Raw genomic sequence first — 17,208 nt, forward strand, 5'->3', positions numbered from 1 at the left:
CATGGCCCATATCTGTTTGCCAGAGAAGCTGACGAAGCAGGTTTGTTTTTCTTTTTTTTCCCCCTAGCCTGTGGGGTCTCCCATTTCATGCTTCTGTTTATCCAAGTTTTATTTACAATATCCTAATAAATCTCCATGCTGTAGGATCATGTGGACATGAAGATGGTTTCAGGGGTTACCCATGAGTGCTATAATGTTAGGAACCATATGGCAGTGCTTTCCTGTAGAGGACTAGGGGATCTCACTGCGTGAGACTGAAGTCAGGTTTCCTGCTCTTGACTTAAGGAAAGAGTTTCAGAGAAAAGACCAGATGGAGCCTTTTGCAGGCCCTGTCCAAACCACCACTGGGCTAGGAACAGCGAAAAATGCTCATGCTGTTCCTCCCTTGCTTGGATGATGACAGGTGAGACGCAAATTACCGCTGTAATAAGAGCATCGGTCAAACCTCCTGTCCAAATGTCCCTAAGTCTTTCTGTCCTGCGGATATTAATGAAGTCACATTAGTGCACTTCCTTAGCTCCCTTCTAAATCCTGCCCACATCACTTTGGGGAGCCCTAAGGACTGTTCTGTATGGGTTAATATTTTTATAGTATTCCACCTGAACATGTACTTGCTATATATATTGTTTTGTCGTCTCTTTTTTCCTTTAGTGTACTGTAAACTTTCTCCTATAGACTAGATATTTTTCTATAACATTTTTTATGGCTATATGGTATTCCATCATATGGCTAATTTGTTTAACCAGTCTTTTATTATTGTGCATTTACTACCAATAATAAGTAGTTCTGTGTTAATATCTCTGCACACTTTCTTTTCTCTTTTAAGATTTTATTTATTTATTTGAAACAGAGAGAGAGAGCGATATCACAAGCAGGCAAGACAGAGAGAGAGGGGAAAGCAGACTCCCTGCTGAGCAGAGAGCCCAATGTGGGGCTCAATCCCAGGGCCTTGAGATCATGACCTGAGCCGAAGGCAGAGGCTTAACCCTCTGAGCCACCCAGGTGGCCCTCTGTACTCGTTTCTAATTATTGTTGTGAAATAATTCCTGGGCATGGGATTGTTTGTCCAAGTGCTCATCAGAAAGGGTTAATGCTGGTATTATTAATAAATAATGATATCTCAAGTACTACTAAACAAATGATGGGCCCATGGGAAGCAACTCCTCCAGAAAGAGTACAAAAATACAGCACTTACAGCCTTTAAAAAACACATTTTAAGGACCAAGAATCATTCCAAATTTATCAATACAAAGGAAAAATTTTGAATTTTTGAAATTCCTTTATAATTGACATTTGTTTCCTAAAATTTAAATTAGATATGACGTTTTTATGCAGGAATGGAATTATCTATTTAAAGGACAATAATGTATAAATTATTTATTAGTGATATTTATCATCAACTAGTTATGCAAGTCTGGACAGACATTGTATACTTTATGTGAAAGCCCAACCTCCTGAAGTCTGTTAATTTTCTGCTACAGAGATTTTTAAAGTTCCAGTGGTCTATAAGGGATTAAGTGGAAGGTATGACTTGTAACCTTAACTAGATTTTAAGAGAAAGGCGTTGTCACCAATATATTTTGGCCAAATGTCTTATTAAAGATACCCCCAAGAACAGAGCTTGGAAGCAAAGGTAGCCCGGACACCGCTGGCGGCCCCATCATTCGGTACTTTAATAACTCATTGGCAACAGGATGAAGTCATTTATGTTCCAGACTTTGCCTCCTGGTATCTAGATTTTTATAGGTGTTTTGACTGAGGTGTAGAGGAGGCATTTTTTTGGCCACTGATTTCTATTCCAGATTGTGGGATGTGAATAATTTGGTAAATTAACATCAATGGGTTAGACTGTTCTTTGTTACCAAAGGCCCCTGGGCTGCCTGTTCCCCTGGATGGTCACATTAATTTGCAACCACAGGAGGATGGCTGCTGGGCACATACGCCCAAGTTAAATTTCCTTTAGCAGGTTTTCCCCCTATTTTGGATATTCAGGTAGCCACTGAAGTCTGAGGGAGCTCTCTCTTGTGCATTCATAATTCTGACTAAACCTAGGGTTTCCAAAACTAATATCGGGGAGGAAAGATCCAAACCTTAGTGCTTTTGTGGCTTTCTTTTTTTTTTTTTTTTCTTTTCCTGGGGCCAGCTTTCGGCCATGTTTCCAATGATCAGTCTGTATGCCTAGTTATACACTAAATGCATAAACTGTGTGTGCTACAAATGATGTTTTTCTAGCCTGTCCGTATAACCTATTAAACCAGAGTTGGCAGTTTTCCATCCCTTAGGAGAAGCATTTGGCATAAATAATATTGTCATTTGGGAAGGCTAGACATGGTTTGAAGAAGTGACCTTGTGTAAATATTGTCTGAGGTATGACTGAGGCTAAATTATATGACAGGGAGCTAGTATAGTCTGGGCTCTGGGCCCTCCTGGTAATGAAGTTGCTTCTTGTAGTAATGGAACTATTGAATCAAAAATGTAATCAAATATATCAGATGCTGTTAAAAACACAGAAGCCAGCCTATTTATGAAGCCCCAGAGTCCAAAGGATGGCAAAATGGTCCTGGAATGTCTTTGTCATTCAAATGGCTTTGTCTTTTAAAAAGAGAAACTGTCCTAGAAAGTGCCTTTTGTCTTCACCACAGAACTTCCCCCGGTGGTGCGACTACTGACCATGCCAGGCATTTGTTGAACCTCTGCCCACCTCTGGGATGAGCACAGTGTTGCTGGCTTTTTGTGGGTAAGCTGGTCTATCAGTAGCGCAACACATCCGCTCCCCCCACCGGCCAGTTACTTTCCATTCCCCTCCCACCATCCTTGTTTAGAATTTTATTTCCTCTTTCCTGGTCTATGTTACTCAAACAGCCTACTTATTATACAGAACCCTTGCCCTCCACCTTTCTCTTCCTTTTAATTGATTTGCCAGATCTGTCTTTCAAAAACATGATTTTATTTTCACCAATTCATTGGTTTATTCATTTATTCATTCAACAAATATTTATTGAATGTCAACCATGTGTCCACCACTTAGCTCTCTGCTATAAGAGTTACCGTCTAATGGGGCAGACAGATATCTGACAAATAATCCCACTACCGAATAGACAATTTTGAGCTAGTGTGAACATTCTGTAGGAATGAAGCAACGTTCTTTGATAATATAAAACAAAGAAACTCTCTCTGGATGGAGGAAGTGGGGAAACTCCTCCAAGGAAATGATAATTAAGTTGCAATGTGCACATGTATAGGTATAGATTTTAGCTAGGCAAAGGAGTGAGCTGGAGAGTGGGGACAGAATGGGATGGTGGAAGGTTTCCCAAAAAGAGGAGTTGGGGGGCACCTGAGTGGCTCAGTGGGTTAAGCCTATGACTTTGGCTCAGGTCATGATCTCAGTGTCCTGGGATCGAGCCCCGCGCGTCGTCGGGCTCTCTGCTTAGTGGGGAGCCTGCTTCCTTCTAATCTCCTTCTCTGCCTGCCTCTCTGCCTACTTGTGATCTCTCTGTGTCAAATACATAAATAAAATCTTAAAAAAAAAAAAAAAAAGAGGAGTTGGTCATGGCAGGGGGCGGCATTGTGCCATCTGAGGAATGGAGAGAAGTCCACTGTGGTTGGAGTATGGAGAATGAGGGCCACCCCAGCAGGGCTATGTAAGGCATGTTAAGAATTGTGGTCTATGTCTCTCAGCTGTGGGAAGTCATTAAGGAGAATATAGGCAGGCTGTGATTGGATCAGATTGGCATTTTGAAAAGTACACTTGGGCCACAGAGGGGAAGAGAATTGATTGGCAGTGGCCAAAGAGATCAGGGAAGAGAGGTAATAATGAACCCAGGTATTAGCAATGAGGATGAGAAATAGGTTTGAACATGGTTTATGTAGGGGAAAAAATACACAGTGTTTGAGGACAAATTGGACATGAGGGAGGAAATCATTGCGGATGTCTGTGAGACTCCAATTTGTGCAGCATGATTGATTGAGTTGCCATTACTGAGTGGGGGATGATGGAAAAAGAGAACTAGAATCACAAGCAAAGACCTCCAATTAGGAGCAAAGGATTATTTTCAAGGGATAGCAAGGCGGAGAGAGCCATAAGACATGAAAATGCAGAGATGTGACCGTGGAAGTTGGCAGATTAGATCATGTAGGGCCTTATAAGCCCACTGGAAAAGGATTTTAGCTTTTAATGGAAATGGGAAGCTATTGGAGGGTTTTGATCAGACGAATTACATGATCGGACTTAACACTTTTGAGTGATTACTGTGGCTGTTCTATGGAGAAAAGACTCTAGGGAGATAAGGCCAACATCGAGGAGATCATTTGAGCAAAAATCACAATAATCCAAGGGAAAGATGGTAGTGATGGTGGTAACTTACATCACAGTGGTAGCTGAGAAGGTGGTAAGAAGTAGTAGAACGTGGATGGATTTTTTTTTTTAAGATTTTATTTATTTATTTAACAGAGAGAGAGATCACAAGTAGGCAGAGAGGCAGGCAGAGAGAGAGGAGGAAGCAGGCTCCCCGCTGAGCAGAGAGCCCGATGTGGGGTTTGATCCCAGGACCCTGAGATCATGACCTGAGCCAAAGGCAGAGGCTTAACCCACTGAGCAACCCAGGTGCCCCTGGATGGATTTTTAATATAGAACCAGAAGCATTTTCTGATGGTTGAATATAGTGAGAAAGAAAGTGAAGAGTGAAAGATGATATCAAAATTTTTGGCTTGAGCTACTGGAAAGGTCGATTGCTATTCACAAAGATGGAGAAGATAGCTGGAAATTCAGGAGTTTGGTTTTGAATATTGTATTTGAGATCCTTATTAGATATCCAAGTGGAAAGATTAAGTAGGCTATTGGACATATGGCCTAAAGTTCAAAGTAGAGATATAGCATAAAAATATAAATCTGGGGAGTGGGGTGCCTGAGTGGCTCAGTCAGTTAAGTGTCTGCTTTTGGCTCGGGTCATGATCCCAGAGTTCTGGGATAGAGCCCCAAAGCCCCGAGTTGGGCTCTCTGCTCAGCAGGGAGACTGCTTCTCACTCCTCCTCTGCCTGCTGCTCCTGTTTGTGCTTCCTCTCTTGCTTTCTGTGTCTCTCTGTCAATTAAATAAATAAAATCTTTAATATATATGTAGGTACATACATATATATATATATATATATTTATCTTTGGTTATATTTGAGGTATAGATAGATGATACTCCAACTCACGAGAAAGGATGAGTTCCCCAGAGGAGAAAGAATAATTAGAGAAGAAATGAAAATGTTTAGAAGATAAGCATAAAGAAGGAAATCTAGTCAGTAATCATGGTTGATATCACCAGTAATAAGACATACCAACATCTTGTATCATACCCTTGCTATGATGCACTGAGAAGAGTATAAAAGTATAAAAGTATAAAAGTTCTGTAGTACTTTTGCCAAAAAGTACCACGAGGAAACTTCAGACATCCAAACTAAGGGACAGTCTATGAAATAATTGACCAGCACTCTTCAGAAGGTCAAGGTCTTGAGAGACAATGAATGACTAAGAAACTCACAGATTAAACAAACTAATAAGGAGCATGACAAGTAAATACAACAGTGAGATCCCAGATTGGATCCTGAAACAGAAAAAGGGTGTTAGTGGGAAAACTGCTGAAATTCAAATAGACTGTAGTTCAGTTAATAGTATTGTACCAATGATATTTTCATGGTTTGGATCATTGTACTATGGTCACATAAAATGTAAACATTAAGGGAAGCTGGTTTAAAGAAATGGGGGAACTTTCTGTTTTATTTTTTGCAACTTGTCTATAAGTCTAAAATTATTCCAAAAGAAAAAGTTTTAAAAATTAGGTTTATGGCTTTTAGGCATGCGTCCCACAAGGATGTGGCTGCCCTCACTTCTAGTCTTTCTAGCTTGGCATAGAGATGCTGGAGACATACGCAGGACCACCCATTGGGGTCCTTAGAGTGTGTTAAAGACTTTGGACTTTCCTCTAAAAGCCAGTGAAAGATTAAGCAGGGAATGTGGAAGAAGATGGGAAACTGGACATGTTTGTTTTAGGCAAAAAGAGACAAGAAAACAGAATAAATACTGGGTTAGGCCCAGATTCAGGCAAACACCCAGTTACTCTCAATTATTCATCCTGTTCTCCAAACAGAACTGACCATGAGTTAGTTCATGACTCACAAGGGTGTTAGCACATTGTAACGTCTGGCTGGGAAGATTGCTCAAATCCCAAAGGATTATCCTTGCCGAGCCTTGCAAGCCTCCTGTTTTCTCCTGGCACTCCTACAGTTCAGCCATAACTGTAGAGGGGATTTTAAGCTTGTAAGCCTGAAAGGTAAGTTGTGTATGTACTATATCTCACCCTCCCTGCCCAGAATGATTCCAGAACAAAGACTGGAGCTGGACTGAGATACCAAGCTACAGTGAATGAAGAAATGATCATTAGGAATGAGGCGAGAGACTCTTCCTGCGCCCGTCTTCTCAGCCAATTCCACGGGAGGAGAGGGTTGCGGTGAGCTAGGGTGGGGTGGGAAGTATTAAAGATTCCATCACATCAAAGGTCCCAAGGGTGTTGTGGACTAGTTGGAGATGGTGACTGAGAAGTGCTAATTGGAAAATTATATATTAAATATTAGCCTTGGGAAAATTGTAAAAGTGGTTCATAAAGAAGACAGAAAGGTTCCCTGAAGCTAGGGAGACTCTGTCTTGGCCCAAAGAAAGGATGAACCATGGAGACAGATGTGCCCTTTAATCTGCCCAATGTTCTATGGGGGATGGGCTAAAATCAGGAGAATCCTTAGAGTCTTACCCTAAAGATCACCTGTGCGCCCTCCCTACCATCCACCTACCTTATTTCCTGGCCTGGCAAGAAACTGTGTGTCAGCATTGATGGCTAGACCCGCTCTCAGAAACTCTGAAATTGACCACACTGTCTGATACCCTAAGGCTTAGAACCTACAAAATCCCATTTTTAAAAATATTTTTTATTATTTTTTAAGATTTTATTTATTCATTTGACAGAGAGAGATCACAAGTAGGCAGAGAGGGGGTGGGGAAGTGGGCTCCCTGCTCAGGGCTCAATCCCAGGACCCTGAGATCATGACCTGAGCCAAAGGCAGCCACATCACGACTGAGTCACCCAGGCGCCCCCAAAATCCTATTATTAATGGTAGCTGTCAATTTCTGAGTACCTACTACATGCTAGGTTCTTTATAGGGTTGTTTCTAATCCTTCCAGTAACCCTTCCAAGTAGTCATTATCATTGTCGTATAATAGGAGACCTTCCTGGTGAGGAAATAGAGGCTTAGCTAGTTGTATACAACTAGTGGATGACAGAGCCAGGATTTGAACCCAGGACTGGTTTCCCGCAGAATCCCAAAGCTTTCCACTAAAATTAATGCCTCCCTGATCATGAATGAACCTATGGGGCCAGAAGTTAATAAGCCCCTAGGACAATATTAGCGACGCTGCAAAGTGCCAGAAAGGGCACTGACCCAATTTTATAGACCTATACCAATGTGCAGGATTTCAGGAAGTTTCACGAAGGATGTGGAATCAGCAGCCCATGACTCATCTGGCCAAATTCGGGGGAGGCTGACTGATGATGGTGCTGCTGCTGCAGGCAGTTTACTGTAACTGAGGTCTGTGAAGAGTGAGGGGGAAGGGCATGAAGAATCCTGACCAGCACACCTGGGCTCCTGATGTTGGAAAATCGTGAGGATGTTCTGTCAGTGTTGGCCTGAAGCTACATTTCTGGCGTAAATTTGGGTGGCTTACCAAGCCTCAAAGGCGGAAAGAACAAATCATGTTAAGAGTTTGACAGTGAGCGAAGTCCAGGGTTCTAGCTGGCTCTTTGCCACAGACTTGACATGTGAAGAGGAGCAGAGAAGCTGCTTCTTCACCATCAAAGTCTGTCATCTGGGCTGGATGTCTCACAGAGAAAAAGGTAGCCAGGTCTCAAGTCTACTTTCTGGAAAGAAACCCTTTGATGCAGAATTACGGAGACGTCTAGGCCCGCAAAAGACATTATTATATACCAACCTACCACACTGATAAAATAGACATGCTATTAACTATTTTCATTAAGCTCAAGTAATAGGGGAAGGGCATTTTGGGTGTTGGGGACATTTTAACAAGTCAGTGTGTTCCAGAAAAAGTAAGGAGAGAAAAAAAGAAAGAAAGAAGGAAAGAAAGAAAGAAAGATAGATAGATAGATAGATAGATGACCTCCTTATGGGTATTGAGAAGAGAGAGAAACCCTGAATTCCACAGCACTATTTTTTAGATCAGACCCCTGCCTTTTCCTCATTCTGTCGTCCACTGTGCTTTTCTCGGCCTTGCTCCAGCTTTGTTACTCTCTTGCTGGTCTGCTTTTACATAATTTCTCTCCTCCCCACTTCTCCCCATCACTTCAATAGCTCTTACTTGTCCTTTATGACTCAGCTCAGTGTGTCTGCCTGGGGATGTCTTCTCCGTCTACCAAAGCTGCTGGAGACTAGATTTCTCTGCATGGATGTCCCATGGGTCCTCCTACTGAATTGGCCTGCCCCTCACCTGGGTTCCTGACCACCCCGCCTCCATCAGTCATCTTTGACTCTTCTCTCCCCACCGCCTTTATGGACTCACTCCGTAAGTCCTGCCTGTCTGTTCAGATACCAGTAAGATTAAACCCTTAGTAGACGTTAGGTATTGTCAAAGGGACTCTGGGTCTATTAGCTCACTCATTAGCTCACAACAACACTACAAGGTGGATCCCATGATACAATTGCTTTACAGATGAGGAAAGGGAGGCAAAAGAGGCTAAGCAATTTGCCTAAAAACACACAGCTATAAAGTGATGGGGCCAGGAGTGGAACTCCGAAGCCCTCATTTCCTAAATATGTCTCAGTCCCCACAGGCCACCGTAATCTCATTCCCCTGTGCAGCCTATCCCCATAATGCAGTCAGAGTGATTTTTCTAAGTGAACTCTCCTTAAAACCCTTGGCTTCTTATTTCCCTCCAGACAGAGTCCAAACTTTTTCTTCTTCTTCTTCAAATATTTTTAAAAAATATTTTATTTATTTATTTATTTATTTAACAAAGAGAGCACAAGTTAGCAAAGCAGTAGGCAGGGTGAAAGAGAGAAGCAGGGAGCCTGATGTGGGGCTCGATCCCAGGACCCTGGAATCATGACCTGAGCCGAAGGCAACCGCTTAACCAACTGAGCCACCCAGGCGCCCTGAGTCCAAACTTCTTAAGGCAACAGAAACAACACTTCCCCCATGTGCCTCTCTGCCCACTTTCCAGCCTTGTCTCATGCCGCTCCTCACCTCAACCCCTGCGCCCAGGACTTCGTGTGTGTGGAGTCCTGTGGCCTCCTCTTCTCTCTGTCTGACCAGTTTCTCTGTGCCCCCAGGTCTCAGCTTGGTTGTCACTTCTTTCTGAAAGATCTCCCTGGCGCCCTGACTCTGTCATCCTGCCATGGCACCCAGTTCTTACCCCTTTGCGACACCATCCTACCCATACAAGGTCTGCTCCATTCCCCTCTCTCCACCCTCAGCTGTAAGCAAAATGAACAGATACTAGGTCTTGTTTTCAGTGAGTCCCTAGGGAATAGCAACGTATTCAACAAATGTTTGTTAAATGAAGGAATAAAGGGCATGCATGCTCTAGGTCAAAGTTCTGACCTGGCTGATTGTACAAAGGTCCCTATCCCTATATTTGCCCACTTAAATAACAGACAAAATTGCAAGATGGTATTAATGGGCAGATGACATGGAAGAGGGGACCACAAAGGGAAGCAGCCACTCTTCCCTTAGACACAATATCAACTTCCACTTTCCAGGGGATATGAAGCCTTCCTGGAACTTTTTGCGTGAGAATCTGGCATTAAATCATTTGCCCTGTATGTGTCCCATCAACCAAAGGGCTGTGTGAGAGTTCAGGCTACCTGTGGTTCCTTTCAGGTGTCATCACTACTCACTTGCTAGCTTTTGGACTTGGGTATAGCTTTACTAAGCTTCATTTTACTTATCTAAAAAGGCCACTTGGGTTTCAGTTTTTGGCAGTATAACAAATTAGATGCACTGACTAACCCTTCCAACTGTAACAACTAAAATGAAAGAAGAGGGGAAAAAAAAAGTTTTTTGTTTTTGTTTTCATTATTTAACTACATTGTTAAAATGTCTTAAAAGTAAAGAATCTGTGAATCCCAAAATTGAGGCCAGGAAACTTGAACTTCTGTTTTGATGGATGTGCAGGACTTGAGAGGGAGGAGATAAAGCCTTGAGCTTGTCTAAAGTGGAGATTAAGTTAGATATCCTAGCATAAACTGGGATCCCAAAGGCATGAACCAGAAAAAACAGTAACAACAACAACAAAATAAACCTACACAGAAGGTTGCTACACAGAAAATGAGAGCAAGGAGGGACAGAGCAATATGATATTTCCTTACCTTGACCTAGTCACTGGGTGGAGAGACAAAACAACTCCCCCAGAATCAGAGAACCATACATAACTGAGCCCTCATAAGGATGTATCAGTCTGAATTCATGCCACCTGTGTGGTCAAAAAAATGTTGCATGAAGAATCAACTTAAAGTAGTACCAGAATAGTGCCCCAGGAGACTGACAGAAGTAATTTGAATCTTCTTGAAAGGAACTCAACTTCACTCAACCCTTTAACATTTTCTTCAGATAAAGTTGCAAGGAAAAAGGACAACTCAGGATAAAATAAAACTCAAAAAGTATCCCAGGAAAACAGCACACTGTGAATGAAAACAAGAAGAAAGAGGTGCCTGGGTGGTTCAGTTGGTTGGGCGCCTGCCTTCAGCTCAGGTCATGATCTCAAGATCTTGGGATCAAGCCCCACATCAGGTTCCTGCTCTGCCAGGAGTCTGCTTCTCCCTCTCCCTCTGCTCCTCCTCCCAGCTCGTGCTCGCTCATGATCTCTCTCAAATAAATAAATAATCTTAAAAAAAAAAAAAAAAGGAAGAGGAAAAAAGTGCAAAGCAAAATTGCAATTATGAAAATATTTAATAAGTGAAAAGCAGACTTTATGAACTTTCTATCAATGAATTTGAAAACTTGGATGAAATGGGTTGAATCCTAGAAAAATATAACTCAAAAACTGACTCAAAAAGTAGAACATTTGTAAAAATAAAAACAAAAAACCTCCCAGAAAATCTGAAGAGTCCGTCTTTCTTTCTCTTTCCCTCCCTTCTTCCCTCCCCCTTCCTTCCTTTCTTTCTTTCTTTCTTTCTTTCTTTCTTTCTTTCTTTCTTTCTTTCTTTCTTTCTCTTTCTCTCTTTCTTTTTCTTCCTCCCTCCCTTCCTCCTCTTTCTTTCTTTAGAATAGTTCTACCTTAGTTTTAAAAATACATAATACTTTAAAAGCTTTCCACACACACAAAACAACAAAACAAAAGAGTCACCAGATTCAAATGACTCAGAAAAATATTTGATAAAATGTAACACCTATTCATGATTAAAAAAAAGAAACTCGAGGTAAAAAAGAGATGTACCTAACCTGGAAAGCAGAGTCCACAAAACTATCTATGGAAAGCATTTAATTTAAAAAGGAAATACTGAAAATGTTCTTTTTATTTCTTTAAGTTCAATCTACTTCCTAATGTGGGACTCAACCTTGCAACCCCAAGATCAAGAATCACATATTCTCCCCACTGAGCCTACCAGGTACCCCAAACTTGAAATGTTCTATTTAAGATCTAAAAAAGGGAAGTCCATTTGACAGCCCGTATTTTACTGGAAAATCCTAGGCAATGCAGAGACTAGAAAATTAGAAAAGATAAGAAAGAAAAAAATAACATTGTTTGCATAGCTAGTGCTTGAAAATGTAAATAAAAAGAAAGGCTTAGAACACCCAAAAGGATCTACAGATTGAGGATGAATAAGTGAGTTTGGAGAAAGACTGGATGTAAGAGCAATATGTGAACAGTCAATCTTATTCATCATCAGTGTTTAGTTTAAAAAAAAGTATTTTGAAGAAAATAATCACTTAAAAAAAAAAGGAGGCCTCTCTGCCTGCCTCTCTGCCTAGTTTCTCTCTGTCAAATAAATAAAATATTTAAAAAAAATAATACAAATCAATAAGATAAAGACAACACAATCCAATAGAGAAATGGACAAAGATAGGTCCCTTATGAGAGAGGGGTTCAACCTCACTAGTGTTCATTCTTTTAATAATAAAGGAAATACATATTAAAATTAGAATTTCCTTCCTCATCAAATGGGCAAAAATTTTAATTCTAATAATTCTAGATATTGGCCAGACTGTAATGAGACCTCTCATTCCATGTTAGCAGGAATGTAACTTGGTAAAAGCATCTAAAAAACACCTTACCTAGTTAAGTTAAAATGTGCTTATCTTAGTAAAGTTAAAATGTACTTACCCTAAAACCATCCGTTATATTTCTGAGTATGTGGCTAGGGAAAGTCTGCCTATGTGCACTGAAATACATATAAAAGAATGTACTAGCAGCATTGTTTATAATAGTTCTGATTAATAACACAATGAATGTCTATAGAGTAGAATAGATAGTGTTTCTCTATTCAATGGAAAATTACATAGCAGAGAAAATGACTAAACCACTTTTACATATATCAACATGGATGAATCTTTATCTTATTTTTTTTTTAAAGATTTTATTTTTATTTGTCAGAGAGAGAGACGGAGAGAGAGCGAGCATAGGCAGACAGAGTGGTAGGCAGAGACAGAGGGAGAAGCAGGCTCCCTGCCGAGCAAGGAGCCCAATGTGGGACTCGATCCCAGGATGCTGGGATCATGACCCGAGCCGAAGGCAGCGGCTTAACCAACTGAGCCACCCAGGTGCCCCTCTTTATCTTATTTTAAAAAATATTTTATTTTTTATTCGTCAGAAAGAGGGAGCACAAGCAGGCAGAGTGGCAGGCAGAGGCAGAGAAAGAAGCAGGCTCTCCTGTGAGCAAGGAGCCCGAGGCAGGACACGATCCCAGGACCCTGGGATCATGACCGGAGCCAAAACTGTGGCTTAACTGACTGGGCCATCCAGGCATCCCAACATGGATGAATCTTTAAAAACATAATGAGGAGGTTCCTCAAAGAATTGAAAATAGAGCTACCCTCTGGCCCAGCAATCACACTACTGGGTATTTACCCTAAAAATACAAATGTAGTGATCTGAAGGGGCACATGCACCCAAATGTTTATAGCAGCAATGTCCACAATAGCCAAACTGTGGAAAGAACCTAGATGTCCATCAACAGACAAACAGTTAAAGAAGATATGGTACATGGTATGGTATAAGACAGAATACTATGCAGCTATCAAAAATCCCCCAAATCTTGCCATTTGCAACGATGTTGATGGAACTAGAGGGTATTGTGCTGAGTAAAATAAGTCAATCAGCGAAACACAATTATCACATTCTCTAATAATGAGGAATTTGAGAGGCAAGGCGGGGGGGAGGGTCATGGGGAGTAGGGAGGGAAAAAATGAAACAAGATGGGACCAGGGAGGGAGACAAACCATAAGAGACTCTTAATCTCAGGAAACAAACTGAGGGTTGCTCGAGGGGAGGGATATGGGAGGGATAGGGTTGCTGGGTCATGGACATTGGGGAGGGTATGTGCTATGGTGAGTGCTGTGAAGTGTGTAAGCCTGATGAATTACACACCTGTACCTCTGAAGCAAATAATACATTATATGTTAATAAAATAAATAAAAACATAATGATGACTGAAAGAAATAAGCTACTAAGATTACTGCAAGCAGTATGATTCCATTTATTTAAAGAAAAAATTGGCCAAACTAAGTGTTATACTCTAAGAGATGCAAACATCGTTGGTAAACTATAAAGAGAAGCAAGGCTCTGATTAAAACAGAATTAAGATGCTGCTTTTCTTGTAGGGAAGAGAGGGAAGTATCACTGGAGAGAGGTCCCCAGAAACTTCTGAGATACTGATAATATTCTGTTTCTTATCCTGTCACTGGTTACACATTCTATCATTATTTTTAAAATTTTACAGATAAAATTTATTCATTTTAAAGTAGGTGTATTCTGCAAATAAATGAAAACTCCTGTTTCTGTTACTATGGCAAAGATCGAATGACACAAGGTGCAAAAAGTGCCAGGCATCTAAGAGGTGCTCAATATGATATGTGTCTAAATTAAAAAAATAAGATAGGAGTAACTTCCCTGAGGCCTAGGGGTGAGACAGGGAGGCACGGAGGAGTGGGCTATGGATAGCAGGACTGATTCTTATGGGCCCCAAGTAAGGACACAGAGACTTGGACATTGGCTGGAGCTCATCCAGTCCTTGAAGAATCTGCCAAGTGAAGCAGGCAGACACATTCCAGAAGATGGCATGTTTACAACTTCTTGGCCCACACCGCTGCCATAAAAGCAGTCTGCCCAAATCCCTTTCTTCTTATCCACAAATGAGCCCCAGGATATTATATCTTTCCTGGGAGGAAACCTTGTTTTCCAAGAGAAGATGAGCCTCGTTTACCTTGGCTCCTCTCCACCCACCAGCCATGTAGATATTTAGCAGGTAATGATGTGCCCATTAGACAGTGCTTATCTACCTCACCTCTGCCCTTGGGTGGAGGGTCTCAAACATACTGACTGGAGGCCAGGTCTTACTGGTGGGGGAGGGGAGGGCTCTCAAGGTCTTTTAACAAACCTGAACTGAGCATCTGCTAACTGCAAGACACTTTGCCAGATACATGGTGTTGTGGGTTGATTTTTGTCCCCCCCCGCCCCCGCCTCCAAATACGTTGAAGTCCTAAGTCCCAGTGTCTATAAAGGTGACCTTATTTGGAAATAGGGTCTTTGCCGATGATCCAGTTAAAATGAAGTCATTAGGGTGGGTCCTAGTCCAAAGCGACAGCCTCCTTCTGAAAGGGGGATGTGGACACCGGCACACGGGGAAAAGGCCATGTGAAGATTAGCATTCTCCTGCCACAAACAGAGGAGCTACCAGAAGCTGGGATGGAGGCCTGGAACAGCCCATACCTTGATCTCACACTTTAGCCTCCAGAGCTGTGAGCCACCCAGTTGGCCATACTTTATTTTGGCAACCCCAGGAAACTAATACAAATGGGTGGGTATAGACATAGAAATGAGGAAGCTACGACTTCCTGCCCCCAAGGAGCTCACTGTCTCCAAGGCAGTGGTACTTTAAGCAGAATGAAATAAATAAAATAACAAAAGGGCAGGGAAAGTGTTCTGGCTGTGTAGGCTAGAGAAGGAGGAACTGTAACTGTAGCTAGTGTAGTTTCACACAGCCCTTTGTTTATCCTTTCTTCTGCATACTCATTTGTTTATTCATAGGGGCTGTAGAATATATTAAATAATTTCCATTTGAAATCAAATGGAAGTTCCTATTTCAGGTCAGTTGATTCCTAGTTGTGTGATAGCAGGGAAGTTTCCATCATTTATAAATTGAGCGTACTCAGACCTACCTGACAGTGCCTGACACATTGTAAGTGCTCCCTAAATGGAGACAACTCCCGGCAGCGGCCGTCTTGCGAGTCACCCAAATAGAGTTTACTGTGTCTGCCATGAGCCAGACAGCAGGTTGGGGATCTAAAAGTAAGGCAATCGTTCCTGCTCTCACAGAGATCACAGTCTAGTTCCTTCCTGGCTCGGAGTTGGGCATAAAGCAGTTAACCACATCATAGATTAAGTACTGATAGAGGTAGGCATCAAGGAGGACCCAAGCTGGGAGTGTCTTGTCCTGAATGAGGGGATCAGGGTAGAGGCAGAGAAGAGGTGATGCTTGAGATGAGGTTTGAAGGTATCAGAGTAGGGCCTTTCCAAGGAGATGGAGTGTGTACAAAGCAACAGAAACAGAGAAGAACAGGTGACATGTGGAGAAGGGCAGTTGGTGTAGCTGAAACACAGGATCCTAAGTAAGGAGAGAATCTTGGGAAGATGGACCAGCTGCTTGTTGTGAAAAGTTCTATGGGCCAACCATAGAAGTTTGTAGTTCATTTATAGGCAATGAAAGCTTTAATTTCTTAAGGAGGCTCCACGCCCAGTGTGAAGCCCAGTTCAGGGCTTGAACTCAAGACCCTGAGATGAAGATCTGTGCTAAGATCTGGAGTCAGATGCTTGACTGACTGAGCCACCCAGGGGCCAGGGCAATGAGAGATTTTGAGGGACTTCTCATTTTTTAATAATGGATGGTAAGCAAGGGAGGGACATGGTAAGGCTTGCTTTTAGATGTACTGATGCTTGCGTTAGTGTGGAGGTGAGAAAGGAGGCAGAGAAGCCCGTTAGGAAGTTATCACATTAGTCAAGACCACGCGCTTTGAAGACTAGAGCTGAGTCAGTGTTGGTGGGGTAGACTGGGAACATAGAAGATAGAGTTAACTGATGTCTGCGATGCATTGCAGCTGCCTAACATTTCTCAAACACCCTTCCTATGGTTGGGGAATTTCCAAACTTAGTGTCCATTCTCAAAGAAGAGGCCAGAAACTCACTTTTCCAGTGTCTCTGTCAGAGAGCTCACAGGCATATAATCTGGGCTCTGCCCATCAAGACTTTGTTTTGGGAAAGAGGATTGCGAAGTAGGAGATAGCACATGGAATCCATTCTGATGAGGATAGTACCGCAACACTGAGTTCCACAGTCCATCTTCCCCCTAGGGTTTGTCTGTAATGCACAGTGTGCCAATGGTAGCAGCAGCATGGTTTCTATGCACAGCCTGGCTCACAGGCCCTCTTGAATATTCTCTGTGCTACCTAACAATTTAATAGATTCTTTTTTTTTTTTTTTTCCCTCCTTAAACTAGAGTGGCTAGAGTGGCATCTATTTTTTTGTAACTAAGAACACAGTCTGATACAGGTAGAAATGACAGGGTTTGATGATAGATTGATAGATTGACAACGATTGCCCAGATTTCTGTGTGAGGTGGGATGATAGTGTTGTTAATTAAGCTTGGGAATGAGGAGGGAAGAGCAACTTGGGGAAGAGAACAGGAAGTTATAATGAGCTCGTTTTTAACATGCTGAGTGTGAGTTTCCTTTGGGACATATGGGTCATAGACAGATACATGAAATATATGGATCTGGATATCAGCAAGGAAGTCTAAATATGACTTTTAGACTTGTTAGAATGTATTTATTGTTTAAATTAATTGAACACTTAAAATGTTCCGGTCACTGGGGAAACAACTGTAAATAAAATAAGATCCCTGCTCTCATAAAATTTATCACTTAATGAGAAAAATCATAAATATGTAAAAAAG

The 17,208-nt window shown here is 41.8% G+C and overlaps 1 long non-coding RNA gene across 1 annotated transcript in view; it reads right to left on the reverse strand.

Moving 5' to 3' along the window:
* The window catches only part of LOC309860716, a 41,334-nt gene that overhangs the window by 337 nt on the left and 23,789 nt on the right, over positions 1-17,208 (reverse strand). The window lies entirely within an intron of this gene.

The sequence above is a fragment of the Mustela nivalis genome, assembly GCF_964662115.1.
Source record: "Mustela nivalis genome assembly, chromosome: 3".
NCBI lineage: Eukaryota > Metazoa > Chordata > Mammalia > Carnivora > Mustelidae > Mustela > Mustela nivalis.